This window comes from Lithobates pipiens, unplaced genomic scaffold (genome assembly GCF_037356315.1).
Source record: "Lithobates pipiens isolate NorthernLeopardFrog02 unplaced genomic scaffold, aLitPip1_a1.2 Scaffold_30, whole genome shotgun sequence".
NCBI classification, from domain to species: Eukaryota; Metazoa; Chordata; class Amphibia; order Anura; family Ranidae; genus Lithobates; species Lithobates pipiens.
Window position 1 is genome coordinate 172,505,986 of NW_027507791.1, and position 22,780 is coordinate 172,528,765.

Below are 22,780 nucleotides of genomic sequence, written 5' to 3' on the forward strand. Positions count from 1 at the left end.
TGACTTGCCTTGGCCAGGCTGCGTTGATGTCATTCCCACACATCCTCATGTGCATCCTATCTCTCCCAACCCCCCCTTACTCTCTCATCCTCCCTCCCTTACCCCTCACACCTCTTTCATCCCCTTTCTCTCTCTTTCTCTCTCATCCTCCCTCTCTCTCTCTTTAATTTGTTATAACAAAAAATAGTTTGCATTTTTATTTATTTATTATTTATAAAAGGCCCCACCAAAATCCTCAGCACCAGGCCCACGATGTTCTTAATCTGGCCCTGACCACATAACTTGGATGCCGACATAACATCAGCCCTACAAACCAATAGGACTTCACTTATCGAAACAAAGCCCAAAACTAATAAAAATGACAAATTCAAATGGTCATTTTTCATGACTTTTTCTACTCAACAGAATGAAATAAAGAACATTTTTAATAAACATTGGAAAATAATGATAAATCATTGGAAGTTTGAGCCCGGAGAAAGCAGGGGTTATTTAAAGGGGGGCACGCTCCATTCAGGGCGATATTGCCCCCAATGCGATCGACATTCCGAAACCTATCCAATTTTTTCCGCAATGTAAGGGTTTCTTCCCATGCAGAAAATGCAATGTGTGTATACACAATGCTTTAGGGAAAAGAAAGAGTGACACTTTTACATCCACGACCACGCAGCGGGTATATTCCATGAAGCATTTCACCACTTGCACAACTAGATTTATAGTGTACCTTATCACGTTCCCGTGCAAAAAGCAGTACGTTGGTCGCACCATTAGAAACTTTTCGATTAGGGTGAATGAACACCTTGCAAAAATAAAAAAGGGTTGTGACAAACGCACTGTCCCCCGGCATTTTTTGGAGTATCATGGTAGAGACCCGACAGGCACCCAGTTCCAAATTATTGACAGATTTATTCCCAGTTGGAGAGGTGATTCATGCCTGCGGGGTGTATCGCGCCTCAAAACTTTCTGGATACATGAGTTGAGATGCTATTCACCCCACGGCATGAACACCAATTGGGATATCAATTGTTTTATTAATCAAGCATAAATCTATATTTAAAAGAGATACATATCTCTCATTAGAGGAATATGCCCCTTATATAGTTTGAGCATTTTTTTGGCGCTCTGTTTCCTTCAGACCCACGGGCTATATGCCCTTATTAGCCTGCGGAGAAATATAGAGTGTGCTTTAAAACTATTACCAGCATAAGTCTAATACGATCTTATATAAATCTAGTGATTGCATATAGCCATTGTTACTCCTTTGGCGCTTCTTAATTCAAATATTTATCATCATGTCTATATACATCCTTGTTTATACGATTGAATTTTTGCACATGGTATTCATATATCCCAATGTTTTCATATTAGGGGTTATCTATTATACTTCCACCCTTTGCTTTGGCTATATTTACTATCATGTTTTATTTTTTATGCAGAGTTATATTTTGCCTTAAATATAGAGGTCCATTTAGCTTTCTTTTTGTGCCACAGTACTGTATATTACAGACAAGATGGGTTACATTTCAGGTTACAACACGCATAATTTTTGTTTCAATTTACTAGCTGCTTCCCCCACATGACGTGTAATTTCGTTCCGTTTGCTTAAAAGCTGTATATGGGGACACAGGCTGCGGCGACCCCCACTATTAGTGAGGAGGTCTGTTGAGCGCCTGTGTTCATTACACAGAACGCTGACGTCGGGAGTCATGTGACCTTGAACAGGGAGGTGTCTGTTCAGCGCCCTGCAATACACAGAGCGCTGACGTGGGGAGTCACGTGACCTGGAATAGGGAAGTGTTTGTACAGCATCCTGGCTAGTGTCATGGCAACGGGAAAACACATGTCACGGATGCCATATGATCCATACAGCGATATCCACCTAATAAAGGTAAGATCACCGCTGATCTAGTGAAGGCTGTCCTTCTTGACATATAAGGTGAGCGTCCAACCCCTGCGTGAGAGTGGCTTGGATGGCTGTATATTTCCAGCCCCTGGCTTGTTTGTTGCGGACTAGCTGACACATTGGCCATACATATCCCTACAATTTTCCATGTCCCCATATGCTCCGATGGATGATGCAAGATTGTATTGGCAAATACATCCCTTGGGATATAGATTGAGGGTGAGACATGGAACTTTAGACTCATCTGTGAGTGTTTTAACTGTATCAGTTGAGATTTTGGTGTTTATATATATTTTTATAGTGCATGGAGCTCATCTGTGTTTATATAGTGAATGTGAGATTGATGGCCTGATACCCATGTCAGGTCACCTTGAGGCGGGGTGACAGGTGCACACCGAAGGATCAGGAGTGCACCGCAAGGTTGTGGACCCTATGGCTGACTGCTGCGGATGAGGGACAGATCTCACTGGGGTTAGAGCGTAAGATTCCCTGGGGCGCGGAGTCTAAGAGCCAGCAGGTGTTCACCAGAACCTCCAGTGGTGAGGATGGACTTGGCTGCAACTGGCTCCAGGTCGCGACCCCCAGGGTCCCCAGCTCACACCCACAGTAGGCAACAGGAGGATAGGGAAGGTGAGGGACAAAGCCAAGGTCGGGGCCACAAGCAGACAAGAATAGTCGGGTACACGCCAAAAGGTCAGGATCACAGGCAAACAAGGATAGTCAAGACACGCCAAAGTCGGTAACAGAAAACAGTAGCAGAGCACACGGCAGGAAACAGGAAGCTAACACACAAAGGAATACACAATGGTTGATCAGCACTCATGGCCTGCAGTGCACAGGTTAATATAGGGCTCTCTGATAGGGCCTGGGGTGGAGCCATGCTTAGAGGGGAGGTTATAAAAACCACCAGGTGGAAGTGGCTGACTTCTTAGTCTGAAGACATGGGGGAAGGTAAGCAAACACAGGAAGATCACTGCATAACCATGACAACCCATTGGTTATGATGTGCAGAGCGGACCGTCCATGAAGTGCACCCATTGGACGACTACCTTGCACACACCTTGACTTTAATTCTGGCTCCACCCCTTAATAGGCAGACCGGATATGGGTTCGTTTATAAATTTAGTAGCAATGTGGAGGGTTACAATATGCCCCTGTTGAAGACCTTTTGTTGTCGAAACACGTCGGGCTTACATTTGGCACCCCACATTGCTTTTTTATGTTTTATTTTATTCTGTGATCACATGTTGTTTTTTATGTCATGGTTCTTATGACTTTTCTTAAATAAACCCAATGGTTACCGTCTGACCTGCACCATTTGGAGCCTTTTTTCCTCTTTCTTTTTGAACACTCACCGCACTTGGGGTGGCACCCCAATGCGATTAACTGGACCCTGTCGACCCAGGAGACGCATGTTACAGCCTCCAATACTGGAAGTCTGTGTAATCCGGAGACAGTGCGGTGACTCATGTGAACTACCATCAACTCACAATACCCGATTGGCATCATTTGGGATTACAAGCGCAGTTGACCCACTGTAATATGACAGATGAGTCCATCCTCTCTGGTAAGAGTATTTATTTTTTCTGAAATTACTACAGACAAGTCACTGTTCCCGGTCCAACTGAATTGTGGGTTACCTGATCCTCTCGTTGGGAAGACCAACATTGATACTTGTTCATTATTCAACACATGTGGATTGTTTTTTCTGGGACTTACATTTTAGTCACTGATATTCACTAATAGTTGTGTGCCTTTTATACACATGTTGTGTATTTAGCGAACCAATGTTTGTATTTTGGTTCACACATTTTTATATATTTTGCCACTTGTATGTGGTATAGTATTAGTTTCATTACCAATACTTCTTAATATTTAATTGTATTATTTAATTTCCTTATTCACTCACCTAGCGCTACACTATTCCCCGATTCTTGGACTTCCTGTTACTGACCCAGCTTGTCTTGACCCTGCTTCCTAATATCCTTGTTTGACCACTGGCTTGTACTTTTGACTCTGCTCCTGCTTGCTTCCCAGTGTTTGACCCTGGCCTGGCTCATCGACACAGCTTCTCCTGTACCCTGGGTATGACCCCGGCTTGTTTCAGTTCCCGCTGCCTGATCCTTGTTTCCTCTCTACCAAGCACCTCAGCACACCTGCTCTTCAAGTGTTTTCCAGTTTGTTACAGCCATCTCCTGGTGATCTGCCCTTCTGACTACAGCAGCATGTGGCAAGCCATGCTTCTTTGGGCACCGCACTCCCTGTATCATCTCCAGGGGTGTGTTGCACTTAGCCGCAAGGGGAGCCCTCTCAGCACCTCGGCCTCCAAACCAGTATATGCCACTTGTTCTTCAATCAAGACTTAGCTATACACTGTGAAACAAAAAAATCCGCTCCAGGTGAGTGAATCTCTGGTTAATCCCCTACACACAATAGTCAAGTGCTAGACTAGCTTGCATGCTATGTAATATGAAGAAATGTTTGTGGGCAGCTGCACTTCCAATATACCTTTTTATTGGAGCTTCGTATGACAAGTGGTTGACAGATGAAGCAGATGACAAAGAGGTAGATGCGTTTCATGCAAATATTAGTGCTTAGTCATTGCCTATTGGAACTAGTCACCACAATCACCTATATACTGCGAAGGAGCAGCCTTGCCTTGAAAAAGTCCTCAGATCTCATATTTGGACTTAAATGCAAATAAAAAACTTAAAAAAAATTGTCATTTTGAAAAAATGACATAAAAAAAGTGCCTTTAAGAAGTATGGGCGGAAGTGACGTTTTAACATCGACAGCTATGGTATGGAGACAGGTGGGGACAATCTTCCCCCTACTCATCTCCATACCTAGCAAGGAGACACACGCGATCACCTCTGCCACAGCTGACGGCTCCGGTAAGCAGCGGAGGGCAACAGATTGCGGCAGGAGGGGGGCCCCCTCCTGCCACCGATAAAAGTGATCTTGTCCAGCCTAAAAAGCCCCAATGCATTTTGATTAAAGTGATCAAAATCTGCTTAAGGGGGATTGGGACATCTAGATTGGAAACATACACTATTAGGATATTCATGTGAATATCCTAATAGTGTATGTTTCCAATCTAGATGTCCTTCTGTATTGTTCATTGAGTGCCGCACCTTAAAGAAGGGGTAACTAGACATCAACCAAAGCAATTTCAAATTCAGGACTGTTTCCAGGGTGGTCCACCTAAGCCTCACAAGATATGCATCAAAGCTGGAACAGGGGATGCGATTGGGCGATTATGTACAAAATGTACGTAAAAAAAATCAAAAGGAAAAAGTATGTGAAAATGTGAAAGTATAAAAGGAGGTACATGTGGGCAGTCTGAGCTTACCAAGCCTGAAGATGTTATCCACCAAGAGATTGGATAAGATTAAAATAAGGTATGAATACATTTGAGGATGGCATGATACCTGCGAATTATATATACGCATGTATAAAATATTGTATTCTACTAGTGCCTCCAGCTAGGGAGAGCATCTAAGGAATATATCAATATAATTATACTGATGTGTTTTTTTTTATATAAAACGCCAAAAACTTAATTAATGAATTGCAATTCAAGTAGAATTACCTGATAGAATAACGTGATATTTGTAAAAAAACAAGAAAAATAGGTGCCCCTGGGTGCAGGCTGTATAATAATTTTAATATAACAGGTGGTTACAAGTATAACTCACATTTCAGTAGTAAGTGAAAAGCATAGTACAGTCTCATGCAATGGGGATCATCAATGGAGTCAATCCCTGGGGTGGATTAGCTGTCCCTGTGTTAATTTCCAAAGCCGCTAGATGGTGTTCGGCCGGCAGCTGTGAATGGACATCAGAACGAGGCTTGGTAAACCGGCTGACATCCCTGGGAATGCAACGCGTTTCTCGAGCTGGCTGGCCGTGAGTAGCATGACGCCTCCTTTCTTAAGCTGATTGACAAGAACCGATAGCAAGGAATATATGGAAGGGGAGGGGGGAGTGGCCAGAATGGATCATTTTCCCTATGAAACGATACATCGCGGCAACTATAATACGGCCGCACAGGAGGGAAAGAGGAACATAATGTGGAAACATTTAAAAACGTTGCTCTCCAAATCACTGTCGGAGGGGTCTAATGGTACGTCCAACGCATATCAGGCCACGCGGACAGGTGAGGCCATAAACTACGTAATCCGACGAGCAATTATAAAAGTCTTTCAGGGGGTAAATATGTCCTTTAGTACTAAATGATTTTTTACCATGATCTACGAAGCTGCATGTTTTGCATAGTTTTTTTTGTAACAGTGATACATCCCTACCAAAGGAATAAGAGTAAGTGCTGGAAAGGGGACCGGAATGGTTTTCAGTTTGCTGGGAGAAATTTTATTCTTCAGATTTGGGGCCCTACGGTATATAACCCTAGGGTGTATGGGAAGAATAGATTTAAGGTGAGGGTCCTGTTGCAATATTTCCAAATGTTTGGACACAATTCTTTCCATTTTCTTGCTATTAGAGTGAAAAGTGGTGATGAAACTACTTGAGCAGTCTTTGGGTGGTAAGTTGGTTTTGGTGGGTTTTCCATGAAGTTACTGTTTGTAGGCGTCTTCCACTAAACTCTCTGGTAATTTTTTCTCAAAGAATTTATTTTTTAGATGGGCACTAAGTTTAATGTAATCTGTATCCCTCAGATTACAAAATTGACCCTTAGGGATATTTTGGACCCATTTTGGGTGGTGGCAACTTTTAAAGTGCAAATATGAGTTGCCGGCTGTAGGCTTAGTGTAATTTTTAGCATATATTTCTTGGCCATCATGTCCCAGCTCTAGAAAATCTAGGGAGGCCTGGTTGTTTTTGTATGTGAAAGATAATCCATACGTGTTATTACAATGTTGGAGAAATGAATTAATGAGGTCTGACATGCCATCCCAAATGTATCTCCCAAAAAAATTATGTTGGCTAAAAAGGGGTTATTGTTGTAGATGAATTGATTCTCCCAAAAGCCCATAGCTACATTGGCGTAGGACAGGGCAAAATTGGCCCCCATCACTGTTCCTTGTTGCTGTAGATACAAATCTCCATTAAAAGTAAAATAAATGTGTGTTAAGTAGAATTTAGTTGCTTTTATGATGGCGGCTTGACGGGGGTTAATGAGGGGGTCCATGGGCAGAAAATGTTCCAGAGAAGAAATGCCAAAAGTGTGGGGAATGGTGGTATATAAAGAGCTGACATCTAATGATAACCAAACATATGTTGGTTCCCAGGAATAGGATGAAAGGAGTTCTAAAAGATGTGTGCCGCCACAGATGTATCATTGGAGTTGAAGAACTAGGGGTTGCAAGAACTGGTCCACATAAAGACTGATGCCAGAAGTGATGCTATTCATAGAGGCCACAATTGGTCTGTCTGGGTTTTTTTTTTTTTTTGTGGATTTTAGGGAGATGATAAAAATAGGGTATGAAATAAAATGATTTGTGAAGAAAGGAACTTTCTACTTTCTACTGGAGATGATGCCAGGCAGTCTGCTTCTTCAGCAAAAATGCTGGTGGGATCAGATTTAAGCTTAATGTATGTAGATGAATCCAACAAGTCTTTCTGCTTCAGCAATGTATTCATCTTTGTTTGCCAGAGGAGAATGATGCCTCCTCCTTTATCGCAGACTTGATTATGAGGTCTTCAGCATGCATAAAGTCATGAAGGGCTCTGGTTTTCGAGGGATGTAAGGTTATGAGATATGTATGAGGACGTGGAATTGCAAAGTTTCACCATGTCAGAAAAGACCACTCTGTAGAAACTTTCCAGGTCCTTGGACTGTGTAGGAAAGCATATGGACTTAGGTTTAAAATTTGAATAGAGAGGGGAGAGGTAGCTAGATGTTGTGTGAGCAATTTGGACAGGTCCTCATCAGTGCAGGCCAAAATTGTCGCAATCACAGTTATCTAGTAAAGTATCAGACTCATTGAACTCAGAAGAGACAGTCGTGGATTCAAACTGGGTAATATATTTGGCTTTCTCATTTTTAATATGGAAGTGTCTCTTGAGGGTCAAGTTTCTGATATAGCCATTGAGATCCTTAAAAAGTTAAAAAGGATTGGGTCTGTTTATGGGAGCAATATTTAAACCACGACTAAGTAAAGAGATATCTGCAGGGGAAAGTATTTGATTGGACAAGTTGAAGATTTTAACCGTTTTAGTTGTTTCTGCATGTTTTGATTGTCTGCCTCGTCCTCCTCTGCAGTCTCTATGGTGAGCTTTCTTTTGAGAGATGTTATTGCCAGAGGAGGACTGGGCACTAAAAAAACAATGGGCCATTGGTAATGGGTAATCGGTGATGTGGAGCAGGTCAAGATGTTAGGACCTACAGTGGTGTGAAAAAGTGTTTGCCCCTTCCTCATTTCCTGTTCCTTTGCATGTTTGTCACACTTAAGTGTTTCGGAACATCAAACCAATTTAAACAATAGTCAAGGACAACACAAGTAAACACAAAATGCAATTTGTAAATGAAGGTGTTTATTATTAAAGGTGAAAAAAAATCCAAACCATCATGGCCCTGTGTGAAAAAGTGATTGCCCCCCTTGTTAAAACATACTATAACTGTGGTTGTCCACACCTGAGTTCAATTTCTCTAGCCACACCCAGGCCTGATTATTGCCACACCTGTTCACAATCAAGGCATCACTTAAATAGGAGCTGCTTGACACAGTAAGGTCCACCAGAAGATCCTTAAAAGCTACACATCATGCCGAGACCCAAAGAAATTCAGGAACAATTGAGAAAGAAAGTAATTGAGATCTATCAGTCTGGAAAGGGTTATAAAGCCATTTACAAAGCTTTGGGAATCCAGCGAACCACAGTGAGAGCCATTATCCACAAATGGCGAAGACATGGAACAGTGGTGAACCTTCCCAGGAGTGGCCGGCCGCCCAAAATTACCCCAAAAGCGCAGCGACGACTCACCCAAGAGGTCACAAAAGACCCCACAACAACGTCCAAGGAACTGCAGGCCTCACTTGCCTCAGTTAAGGTCAGCGTTCATGCCTCCACCATCAGGAAAAGACTGGGCAAAAATGGCCTGCATGGCAGAGTTACAAGGAGAAAACCACTGCTGAGCAAAAAGAACATCAAAGCTCGTCTCAATTTCTCCACAACACATCTTGATGATCCCCAAGACTTTTGGGACAACATTCTGTGGACCGATGAGACAAAAGTGGAACTCTTTGGAAGGTGTGTGTCCAAGTATATCTGGCGTAGAAGGAACACTGCATTTCATAAAAAGAACATTATACCAACAGTAAAATATGGTGGTGGTAGTGTGATGGTCTGGGGCTGTTTTGCTGCTTCAGGACCTGGAAGACTTGCCGTGATAAAAGGAACTATGAATTCTGCTGTCTACCAAGAGATCCTGAAGGAGAATGTCCGACCATCTGTTCGTGTACTCAAGCTGAAACGAACTTGGGTTCTGCAGCAGGACAATGATCCTAAACACACCAGCAAGTCCACCACCGAATGGCTGAAGAAAAACAAAATGAAGACTTTGGAGTGGCCTAGCCAAAGTCCTGACCTGAATCCTATTGAGATGTTGTGGTATGACCTTAAAAAGGCCGTTAATGCTCGAAAACCCTCTAATGTAACTGAATTAGGACAATTCTGCAAAGATGAGTGGGCCAAAATTCCTCCAGGACGCTGTAAAAGCCTCATTGCACGTTATCGCAAACGCTTGGTTGCAGTTGTTGCTGCTAAGGGTGGCCCAACCAGTTATTAGGTTTAGGGGGCAATCACTTTTTCACACAGGGCCATGATGGTTTGGATTTTTTTTCACCTTTAATAATAAACATCTTCATTTACAAATTGCATTTTGTGTTTACTTGTGTTGTCCTTGACTATTGTTTAAATTGGTTTGATGTTCCGAAACACTTAAGTGTGACAAACATGCAAAGGAACAGGAAATGAGGAAGGGGGCAAACACTTTTTCACACCACTGTACATCACTCAATGAGGAATTCTGAAGACTTGTACAGGGTGCCACTGTGGTGTTGATCGGGATTCTGTTTGGGATGGATATTGATGAATGATCTATATTCGATGGGATGGGAGCCTTGTTTATAGCAGATTGATCCATGAAGCTGAGAGTCATGGTGGTAGGAATAGCTGGTGTAGGTGGAATAAGAGTGGAAACTGGTGTAGGGTTTGATCTATTATAAAAATGATTAATGCCGCGTACACACGACCGGACTTTTCGAGGGACTAGGTCCGGCGGTCTTTCCAACAGAGTTTCGGCGGAGTTCCGACGGACTTTCTGAATGAACGGACTTGGCCACACACAATCACACCAAAGTCCGACGGATTTGGACGTGATGACGTACGACTGGACTAAAATAAGGAAGTTCATAGCCAGTAGCCAATAGCTGCCCTAGCGTCGGTTTTTATCCGTCGGACTAGCATACACACGAAGGGATTTCTCGGTCCGGCGGAGTTCCGGTGGAAAAATTTAAAACGTTCTATTTCTAAAGTCCGCCAGATTTTTGGCAAGCAAAGGTCCGATGGAGCCCACACAAGATCGAATTGTCCGACGGACTCGTTCCGTCTGACCTTTGCTGTCAAAAAGTCCGGTCGTGTGTACGCGGCATAAGAGAAGTGATCAGATCTCTATTTCTCTCATATTGTGTATGCTTATTCTAGCGCTGGCTCCTGAAGAGCACGCACTATGTATTTTTCAAATTTAAGGTTACACCTCAACTGCAGTGTGGTTTGGGTACAATTGTCTAAATTGGGACCTCAGCATCAGTCTGACTGGACTATGGGATTTTCAGCCTGGCCACAGGGGGCACTGTCTCTTCCGGCAGCCATGGAACTATGGTCTGGTTGGGTGCTTAAGTTACTCTCTCTACGAGCCCGCCCAGTGGGAGTGGTGCTCTTGCTGTGCTTTCTGGGATAGGGTATTTAAGATGCGGATGTCACCTGGTTCGGGGTTTCGGTCCAGAAGGATGTACTGACTTCATGGTCCTGGTCCTATGGCCTGGGATGCGGATCCACCCGATCTTGTTGTCTTGGGGCTGGGTAGCCCGAGCCACGGAAACTAAAGGAGGATTCTGAGGTGTTTGGGTGCCATCTCCGGTTTGGGAGAGACCCAGTGACTTCACGCATAAGGAGGACTCGTCAGAAGAAGGCCACGTACGGGTTGGTTTCTTAGCAAGAGCCTGGAGGAGCTGAAGTACCCAAGAGAATTCAGTCTCATGGATATTGCCAAACTGGCTGAAAGATCCAGGTATCACACGAGTGTTCTACAAGTTTAGTTTTCCTGCATGTTCTACAACAACGTCTGTGGCAGAGAGATATCCTTGTATGTTCTACAACAACGTCTGTGGCAGAGACTTGTTCCTGTGTAAGCACCTTGTTGGCTGCTAGGCCTTGTGAGAGAGGGACTATCCAACTTGAGTTAACATCCAGTTGTGAATGGCTATTCTCTGGATGCAGTCAAAGTAAGCAAGTTCTTCAATATTGACTTTGACACTAAGAGTACCTGAACTTCCTTTCCAACCCTCTGATCTCATTTTAAGAGACTGTTCATTGTCTACATTTTTGCAAATAAAATCCATTTAAGTGGATTTGTCATCAGTCTCTCAAGTTACTGGGCCATCTATCATGGGACAGCCCTAGACGTGAAGTGAGGAAAAAGAAGGTAAAGGTAAGCCCAATCTAACCAGCAGCTCCTTCGGGGGTTAGTGCTACATTATTTTTCTCAAAATTCCTCTTGGAATTTGGTAGCGATGGATAAGGTGAATGGCTGACTGAAAGCGGAGAGGGATATGTGTGATGTCTATTTGACGTTTGGGCCCAAAAGGGTTTTGCAGCCGCAAACGTCTGAGTGGTGGAGGAGGGGCAGGAGACTCACGGTGGTATGGGTGATGGGTAGAAGTAAAGGTACAGTGGATGCAGAGGTGGGATGTGGGATGTGGATGGCGCAGTGGTGCCTGAGATTTTTTCTTCCATGTGAAGATGCTATAAAAGTCATAATCATCTAAGTCCCTTTTAAATTTGCCCATTTTCATATTAACGAGAGAATCTTCATCTTTTTTTTTCAGTGCTTTGGGAATAAGATTTCTGTTTATGCTCATCCAGCACTTTGTTTAACCACTTGCTTACTGGGCACTTAAACCCCCCTCAGTCCCAGACCAATTTTCAGCTTTCAGCGCTGATGCATTTTGAGTGACAATTACGCGGTCATACAACACTGTACCCAAATGAAATTTTTATCATTTTTTTCCCACAAATAGAGCTTTCTTTTGGTGGTATTTAGTTACAGCTCGGAGTTTTATTTTTTGCTAAACAAACAAAAAAAGATGCAAAAAAAAAAAAAAAAAAAAATCATGTTTTAATAGTTTGTTATAAAATTTTGCAAACGGGTCATTTTTCTCCTTCATTGAAGTGCGCTGATTAGGCGGCACTGATAGGCTGCATTGGTGGGCACTGATGGGCTGCATTGGTGGGCACTGATGGGCTGCATTGGTGGGCACTGATAGGCTGCACTGGTGGGCACTGATAGGCATAGTTAAGGCGGCACTAATAGGCACAGATAAGGCGGCACCGATGGGCACAGATAAGGCGGCACTGATGGGCAAAGATGGGCACAGATAAGATGGCACGGATAAGTGGCACGGATGGGTGGCACGGATGGGCACTGATAGGTACCACAGATAGATGGGACTGATGGGCACTGATAGGTGGCACTGATAGGTGGCTCTGATAGGTGGCACTGCTGGGCACTGATGGGCGGCACTGCTGGGCACTGATGGGCGGCACTGCTGGGCACTGATGGGCGGCACTGGGGTGCAGCACCTTTGAGGCAGATTTTGGGTGGCACTGTGGGTGGCACTGCTGGGTGGCACTGTGGGTGGCACTGTGGGCACTGCTGGGTGGCACTGTGGGCACTGCTGGGTGGCACTGTGGGCACTATGGGCACTGCTGGGTGGCACTGACAGGGGGGCACTTACTTTATTTCAGGATGGCACTGCGGGTGGCAGGTGGGCACTGGCAGGGGGCAGGTGTCCGCTTAAATTGCTGGCCGTGATCGGGACTGATGTCCCGAACACGGCCGCCGGCGATCGGCTTTTTTTTTTTCTCCTCGCGCTGTCAGCGCGAGGAGGAATACTAGCCGATTACCGGCTCCGTTTTATCACATGATCAGCTGTCATTGGCTGACAGCTGATCACGTGATAAGGGGTCGGGATCGACCCCTTACACGGATCGGTGATCAGGCGAGTCTCACGGACTCGCCGATCACAGAGCGCGCCGCACGCGCCCCTCAGGGGGCGCGCAGGCCGCTCGTATCCGGGACGACGTCAATAGACGTAGTCCCGGAAATGTGGGTCCGCGCTGTTGCCGTCATTTTGCAATAGCGCGGATCCCAAGTGGTTAAACGTACTGTGGATTACTGTTGTAGTTTTGCGCCATTCACTTGTATGATATTTGTAAAAAGCATTTTGCAGTTGGAATGGGAATGTTGGAGACTACTTCCAAGATGTTAGTCCAAATTTCACACAAGAAAAAGGTCCTCCTCTGGAATAGTGTATAGCCATCACAGAGAAAGAGAAAATAAATATATATAAATATATAGTGGATATTAAAAGTCTACACACCCCTGTTAACCACTTCAGCCCTGGAAGGATTTACCCCCTTCCTATCCAGAGCATTTTTTGCTTTAGCTGACAATTGTGTGGTCGTGCAACTTTGTACTCAACCAAAATTGATGTCCTTTTCCCCACAGATAGAGCTTTCTTTTGGTGGTATTTGATCACCAGGGGCTAAGACCACAGCCCACACTATACAGTATAAGGCTGCTTACACGGCGACTGTATGTAGTGTGTTCGTGTTGAGAACTGGAGATAGACAACAATATTTTTGGTTTAGGGCACCACCAACACCAAGGCCCAATTTTTCGCCACCTGTTTGACAGGGGCATGTAAGTACAATTATTAAATCATTTTTAACAGCACCCAACAAGAGTAACTGTGAGGCAACAGTGTTCAGGCACCGCTTGGGATGGGTGAACGGTTTGGGCTGAGCATAAGTTTTGCCCATTCAGGTACATCCAAACTTTCTGGGCACTTAGTGGGATGTTCGTCCACCAAGCGCACAGTCAATAGGTTATTAAGGCTTCCCCGCTGAGAGCTAAATAAAAAAAAATAAAAATATTGTACAAAAAAAAAAGTGTAAATGTAAAAAATTGGGGAAAACATGGTGTGGGGGGACCCTTTGGGCCTGGTATGGGATTTAACCACTTCTCCACCGGGACATTGCAAAATGACACCAGCAGGAACACTCCCTCCCTCCTGCAGCCTCAGAGTACCTGAGTACTGCAGCCCATGCCTCATAGAATATAAGTCGGGGGGGGGGGGGTTTCTTTCCAAAATTGGGTAATTTTGGGGGTAATTTCACTGTTCCAGGACCTTCAAAAGTGTGATAGGTTGGAATGAAATTAGATGTGTATTTTATGCTTACCAAGTGTGTATTTTATGCTGATACCAAGCATTTGCATGAGTACTTGTACTCGTGCAACTGCTCCAATACTTGACACAATACCTGCGTCCTCAGCGTAGCAGGGGGGGCCTGTGCAGCCTCACAGATGATCGGTGCGGGCAGTTACAAGCACTAATCTCCCTGTATACCTTTTAATAAAAGCAGTTGACAGCCCCAAATTCAATTAAAAAAAAGTGGTTGAGGAGGTGTTAGGAGCCATTGTAACTATGGTTATTTCAGTGTCCAACAGGTGGCCTGTGAAAAGCAGATAATGTCCCTCCTCTTCTCCCTCCCGCAGCTTTATTAAAAGGTATACAAGGAGATTGGTGCTTGTAACTGCCCTCACCGACTGTGTCCTCCTCCGGTTCCCTGAGTCTGCTCTGGTCCTCCTCCATGCTCCCCTGGTCCCCCCTCTGGTTCCGTGCTCCTCTGGTCCCCACTCTGTGCACCTCCTCCATGCTCTTCCACGCCCCCCCCCTCCTGGAGGAAGGAGACAGTAAATATGTTATTTACTGACTCCTTCCTTTTCTGAATGCACACAGTCAGTGATCACTGACTGTCCATTCATAACTGAGCATTGTTTGTAAATGGTGTCTCCGTATATGAAGGGTTAGGAGCTGCGGTCCCGTGTCCATCCAACAAGGCAGATAAAAAAATAAAGAAAGAAAGAAAGAATCGTAATAAAAAAATTAAAAACGTTAAATTGTAAAAAAAAAACACTGACACCGTCCATAATGTAAAAATAAATTATAAACTTTAATAAAAAAATACATTGTAAATAATAAACTACTGACACAGTCCACGCGCCCTATCAGTGCTGCATATTAGTGCCACTGTCACATGATATTAAAAAAATGTATCGGTAAGGGCAAGTACTGGGGAAAAAAAAAAGTATCAGTACTTGTACTCGGTCTAAAAAAGTGGTATCGTTGCAACCCTACTGCCTAGGCTTCAGCCACATTGTGTACTCTCTTAATAAAAAAACTCTCTAGTTGACTCCTGGCTCGAGTGTCACAAATATACATTCTATTTTAACCCACATCAAGTGTTCTCTTGTATTGACCACATATTCCTCTTGGTTGCATTCCTACACTCAAATGTCCACCCGCTTGCATGGACAGGCCACACAGCGGTGGTTACTTAGTAATAAGCCTTGATACCCCGCACCATGGTCTATGAATGTCACCCTTTTGTCTAGCCCAGCCTTGTGCCTAGATTATTCTACAGCTCTGAAGGAAAATCTGACATTTACAATACCCAGGATATCTCAGCCCATAGTGTAGCCACCCAATTTAAGTGGGATAAGCAGATTTACATAGAACAGTTAGAAAGGGATTTTTGGACCTCTTGCACGTCAATCCATTAAAACTCGATCAGCAAATATCTTCGTCAGTGCTTAAAGAAATTAGGATAGCACTAGACTTGTTTCTCACTGAAACAGTGAAAAAGGTAATTTGATGTTCATGTCAGAAACACTACATAAAAGGAAACAAACCAGATACGCTACTAGCTTTACAACTTCCAGTGATTGTAAATGATCACTTTTTAAAACAGCCCAATCAGTTTAAAATTGAAACAAAAGGCAAACAAAAATATAGATATAAAAAGGTATTTATAATGGTTTTTGTAATAAGTGATCACGTTCCCTCTGCTCCCTCTTTTCTCAGCTGCATAAGAGCTGGGGGGGAGGAGAAGCAAAAGTACAAGTCTCAGTAAATGGCTGTGCAGAAGGGGAGTGCCAGGATGAATATTGGAGGAGAGCAGCCTGAGTTCCCAGCATATCTATAGAGCTGACTAAGGTGTGTTCTCCTGCTTAGTGTGGTCAGTGTGGCTTAGGGAAGAGGACTAGCGGGAACACCAGGGATTTAACAAAAAGGAAGCAATACAAAGAGAACAGGGCACTTTCTCATACAAGAGCATTGCACAGCAGGCACATATCAGGAATATGAAATACTGGGGTAACAAACACTATAACAAAATAAACCTTGCAAACCTATACCGCTCAAGTTGTCCTATACCTTTTACATACAATAAAAAATACATTGATCATGGGACTTTACATGAGGCAAATCACATCCAAAACATAATATAATTAGAACACATGATTACAGATTTATTGCATGGTAACAGATTTCATATTTACAGTAATTAAATACCATAAAATTCCAACTATAAAAAAGCTAATAAGCTGATCTATAATAATTTAACATAATAGAAATATGAATTCATACATAATCCATGATGATGTTTTGTAGATGGAGATACTTAATAGCATATAGCTACCAAAAGATTCTTAACATCCTATGACTCTGTTTTTCGTGGATCCCTGTCCACTTCCTCAGGAGTAGATGTAAGAAAATTGTTTAAAAGTATAAAAAAAAGCCAGAATAATACTATTGTATAATACATAAATGGCTCCCAAAAAAGGGGAGGAGGGGGATGGGGAGTTATTTTGGTGGATTGCCTTGTTACTTAAAGGTCAGGTCAAAAAGTAGGCCTAGTAGCCTTGTGAGCAGTATGTGGACCCTTCTCTGGCAGATCACATTTCAAAGGGGGTAACTTCACCCACTGACCATCAATGTAACAAAGCATTTCTCCACTGACCACCATTGGAAGAGGGCATGTTGACACTATCAAATAAATCAGGACGTTAAATATGCCACATTACAACCCCAATTTCAAAGAAGTGGGTAAAATCTATATAAGAACAGAATACAATGATTTTCAAATCTCATAAACCCATATTTTATTCACAATAGAACATAGAAAACATATTAAATGTTTAAGCTGAGAAAACTTAAAATTTTAAGAAAAAATAAGGTAATTTTGAAATTAATACCAAACCAACCAACATGGCCACGTTTACCATTCTATTAGTAGCACTCTGTAAACTTCTGGGAACTGAGACCAGTTTTGGGAGAGGAATAAGATCGTATTCTTGCATGATACAGTTCTGGGTCCTCTTTGTCATATTTTTCTTTTCATGATGGACTAAATATTTTCAGTTGGTGAATGTTCTGGACTACACAGGCCAGTTAAGCTGGCCTCTTCTACTACAAAGCCACACTGTTGTCATAGATGTAGTATGCAGTTTAGCATTGTTCTGCTGCACTCCAGACAACATCTTTTCAGGGAAGGCCTTGCATAACTATGGGATGGGAGCATTAGCTGTTCTAAAACTTTTTTTTAGCATTGATGGTACTTTTCCGAATGTGCAAGCTACCCATTCCATATGCACTAAGCACCTCCATAATACAAACAGAGACACAGACTTTTGAACTGAGCAGATAACAAGCCATACCCTCTCCTCTTAATCCAAATGATGCAGTGCCCATGGTTGCCAAAATAATGTAAAATTTTGATTAGTTTGAACACAGAACAGTTTTCCACTTTGTACCAGACCATTTTAATGAGCTTTGACCCAAGATGGTGGTGTGTCATGTATAAATATGGCTTATTCTTTGCATAATAGAGTTTTACCTTGAATTTTTGGATTGCACAGAAAACTGTGTACACAGATAAGTGATTTTTGGAAGCATTCTGGAGCCCGTGCAGAGATGGCCATCACAGAATCACGTATGCCTGTGATCTTCATGGCACCGCAGATCACGGGCATCCAAATTTCTTTTCAGCCTCGTCCCTTACAGGCAGATTTTTTCCAGATTCTCTAAATCTTTTGATATTATGTACTGTAAATGATTATATACTTAAAGTCTTTGCAATTTTACATTGAGGAAATTCTAAGATTGTTCGACAATTTTTCGGCTCAGCTTTTCGCAGATTTGATTATCTTTTCTTCTGAGACACTCATGAGATGCTCATTTTATACTAAATAATGTTACTGAAGTGTTACCAATTAGTCTAAATAGTTGCAAAATTTTCTCAGTTCAAACATTTAATGTTTTCTAGGTTTTATTATGAATAAAATAAGGGTCTATGAGATTTGCAAATCATTACATTTTGTTTTTATGTAGATTTTACACAGTGTCCCAACTTTTTTGGAGCTGGGGTTGTTTAGCTACAAGGTACTGAATGTTTTCTCTGAGACCAATCTTCAGGTTTTTTTTTTTTTTACTACACCCATGGCATTGAAGGAGTAGTCACACTTTACATAAGCATTCGGTCTCACAGCCTTGAATTATAGGTGAAATAATCCTTTCTTCAAAGGGTTTAAAAGTACATGGCATAATAACAAAACAACAAAATCCTGCGAGCCTTAAAGAACCCCCTATCTATCTGCCACTAACAAGCTGCTAACGTTAAAGACGTCTCATACGTTCGTGCACATTAAAACCAAAATTGAATATACGCTGCGCTGGACTGGCTATGCACCGAATAATCTGTATCTTAATCTATAGTTATAGATCCACAAGAATATAATATTAAGCATAACATAGTAAACATACCACTGGTGTAAAGTGCAAGTGCAAAATATAGAAAAACAAATAATGTGCACAAAATCTGTAAACACACAACTAAAACTCACAACTAAATATAAAGTGCACAAGTGCCAATAAAACTCTGTGAGGTTATATGGACCCCTTAGGCCGCGTACACACGCGGGGACTGTTCGCTCAACTTTGTCCGCTGAACAGTGTTTCGGCGGACAGTCCGCTCGTGTGTGGGCTTTCAGCGGACAGTTTCAGCGGACAGTCTGCTGAACAAAGTTTTTCGGAAATTCCGAAAAACTGTCCGCTGAAACTTTGTTTCAGCGAACAGTCCCCTCGTGTGTAGGCTTGTTCGTCAAACTAAGTTCCGCGCATGCTCAGAAAGGATTTACACGCCGAAGTTTGCATTGCAGTGTATAGGACGTCGTTTTCTAGTCCCGTCGGACGTGCCGTTCACGTCATCGTGCACGGTTTCAGCGGACTGTTCGTTCGTCGTGTGTGGCCAAGTCCGTCCATGCTAATTTTGAGCGGACTGTCTGCTGAAACTGTTTGACGGACAAAGTTGAGCGAACAGTCCCCGCGTGTGTACGCGGCCTCAGAGTTACAAGGTGCCATGCACAATAACACACCAGGAAATAAAATATCAATAATAATAATAATATTAGATGAAAAAAAGTGCTCAATGCATACAAATGTGATAGCAAACATGTATAAATAAAAGACATATAAAAAAAGTGCAAGTGCATAAACCATGCAAGTGTCTCTATATTATTAAAAAACAGTTCTTTGTGGTAGCCTGTCTTGGGCTGTGATAAGAAACAAAAAATGTTGATTGATGTGAGACTAGATACAGGTGACCTGATCTCCAGTGATCATACTATTGACATGATTGTTACATCCAACCGTGGCTCTGAATCATGCATAGGTGAAATCCGGGAACCCCTTATGGTAATAAGCTCACCTCAGAGCGTGTGACCAGCTTTTACACTGAGTCAAAACACGCATATGAACCACTATAGGGTTCTCAGCTGTTACACTGGATCAGTAGTATCCTCAATGCAATGATCTCAGAAGTGCATGAAAAAAGGAAAAAGACTAATAGTGCAATACCGTTTTTCAAAATTTAATAGACAAGTTAAAAAACATTCCCCGCCGGGGTACTCACATATATAAGGTGCGTCAGTGCACCGTACTTCATAAGGCTCAATAGAATACTGTAAACAGTATAGGTATGGTTTGTATCTCCTTTAGGCAGGTGCACTGTCTCTTGCTCCATCCTGGCCCCTCCCCTATGCGTGTCGAACTCAGGGTGTGGTGAGGAAGATACACCACACCATTCTTGTGGATCTAGAACTATAGATTAAGATACAGATTATTCAGTGCATAGCCATTCCAGTGCAGCGTATATTCAATTTTGGCTTTAATGTGCACGAACGTATGAGACGTGTTTTAACGTTTGCAGCTTGTTAGTGGCAGATTCGAGGGGATTCTTTAAGGCTCGCAGGATTTTGTTGTTTTGTTATTATGCCATGTACTTTGAATCCCTTTTGAATAAAGGATTATTTCACCTATAATAATTCAAGACTGTGAGAACGAATGCTTATGTAAAGTGTGACTACTCCTTCAATGTGGCACTTGTATGGTTTATGCACTTGCACCTTTTTTTAGAAGTCTTTTATTTATATATGTTTTCTCACATATATGTATGCATTCAGCACTTTTTTCATCTGAGGCCGCGTACACACGCGGGGACTGTTCGCTCAACTTTGTCCGCTGAACAGTGTTTCAGCGGACAGTCCGCTCGTGTGTGGGCTTCAGCGGACAGTTTCAGCGGACAGTTTGACGAACAATGTTTTTCGGAAATCCCGAAAAACTGTCCGCTGAAACTTGGTTTGAGCGGACAGTCCGCCCGTGTGTAGGCTTGTTCGTCAAACTAAGTCTCGCGCATGCTCAGAAAGAATTTACACGCCGAAGGTTGCATTGCAGTGTATAGGACGTCGTTTTCTAGTCCCGTCGTACGTGCCGTTCATGTCATCGCGCACGGTTTCAGCGGACTGTTCGTTCGTCGTGTGTGGGCAAGTCCGTCCATGCTAATTTTGAGCGGACTGTCCGCTGAAACTGTTTGACGAACAAAGTTGAGCGAACAGTCCCCGCGTGTGTACGCGGCCTAATATTATTATTATTATTGATATTTTATTTCCTGGTGTGTTATTGTGCATGGCACCTTGTAACTCTAATGCCGCGTACACACGACCAGACTTTGAGGGACTAAGTCTGACAGACTTTCGACGGAGTTCTGACGGAGTTCTGACAGAGTTCTGACGGACTTTCTGAATGAACGGACTTGGCCACACACAATCACACCAAAGTCCGACGGATTCGAACGTGATGACGTATGACTCGACTAGAATAAGGAAGTTCATAGCCAGTAGCCAATAGCTGCCCTAGCGTCGGTTTTAGTCCATCAGACTAGCACACACACGAGCGGATTTCTCAGTAGGAACTGGGTCCGGCAGAGTTCTGTCGGAAAAATTTGAAACATGTTCCATTTCTAAAGTCTGTCAGACTTTTGCAAATCAAAAGTCCGCTGCAGCCCACACACGTTCGAATAGTCTGCCGGAATCATTCCGTCAGACTTTTGATGTTGAAAAGTCTGGTCGTGTGTACGGGGCATAAGGGGTCCATATAACCTCACAGAGTTTTATTGGCACTTGTGCACTTTATATTTAGTTGTGCGTTTTAGTTGTGTGTTTACAGATTTTGTGTACATTATTTTTTTTCTATATTTTGCACTTGCACTTTACACCAGTTGTATGTTTACTATTTTATGCACATTATTATATTCTTGTGGATCTATGGAAAAGAGAGGTGAGATTGCGCTATGGATTGGGCCAAGATATAATGGGTATGAGCTGCCTCTACCTAATATCTCCTCCCAAATAGGGTGGATTGAGCTTATGAAAAAAAGGGGAAATAGACTTGGCACTATACATTTAAGGCACGTGATATAACAAACTTAACCACTTGCCGACCGCCGCACGACGATGTACGTCGACAGAATGGCACGGGCAGGCATAAGGGCTTACATGTACGTCCTTGCCCGCCCGGTGCCTGCGGCGGTCGGTATTCGTTCGGGAGCGATCCCGGACGAGGGGACGGCCATTCATTCATGGCCACCCCCTCGCGATCGCTCCCGACGAATGAAAATGTCCGGTGACATCACTTCCTCTCCTGTAATGTAAACACAGGAGAGGAAGTGATGTATTCTCTCCTCCGTGTCGGTATTTTTCGTTCCGGCACCGAGGAGAGAGCATCGGTGAGTTGCACAAGCACTCCACTACACAGTAGAACATGCCAGGCACACTCACACCCCCCCTTTACCCCCCGATCACCCCCCAATTACCCCTGCCCCCCCAGTCACAGTGACACCAATTGCTTTTTTTTTTTTTTTTTGCATTGGTGTCATTTGTGACTGTAATAACTGTTAGGGCAGTTAGGGTTAGCCCCCTTTAGTTCTAATGTGCCCCCCTAACCCCCCCAATAAAGGTTTAACCCCGTAATCACCCCCTGTCGCCAGTGTCACTAAGGCTGGGTTCACATTGCAGCGGTTTATGAGAACGAATGTGATTCGCACCGCACTGCAGTGCAAATCACATCCGATCTCTGTGCGATTCGAGTTCAGCCATACAGATAGTATGGCTGAATTCGTGTCGCACCCGTCGCAAATTCGCACGGGACCCTTTTTTTGGCCCGCAGTAGAATCGGATCGCATGGGTGTTCACACCATGCGATCTGAGTTTGCAGATCGCACTGCGATATGCGAACTGATCTGGGGGTGTCATTAACATTTCACTGACACTCCCAGCAGTTCGCATAGGGCAGTGTGAACTGCCGCCGGGAGGCATGCGATGCGGGAACCCGCCACGGATTCGTGGCGTTCCCGCATCGCTCCAGTGTGAACCCAGCCTAATAAGCGATCATTTTTCTGATCG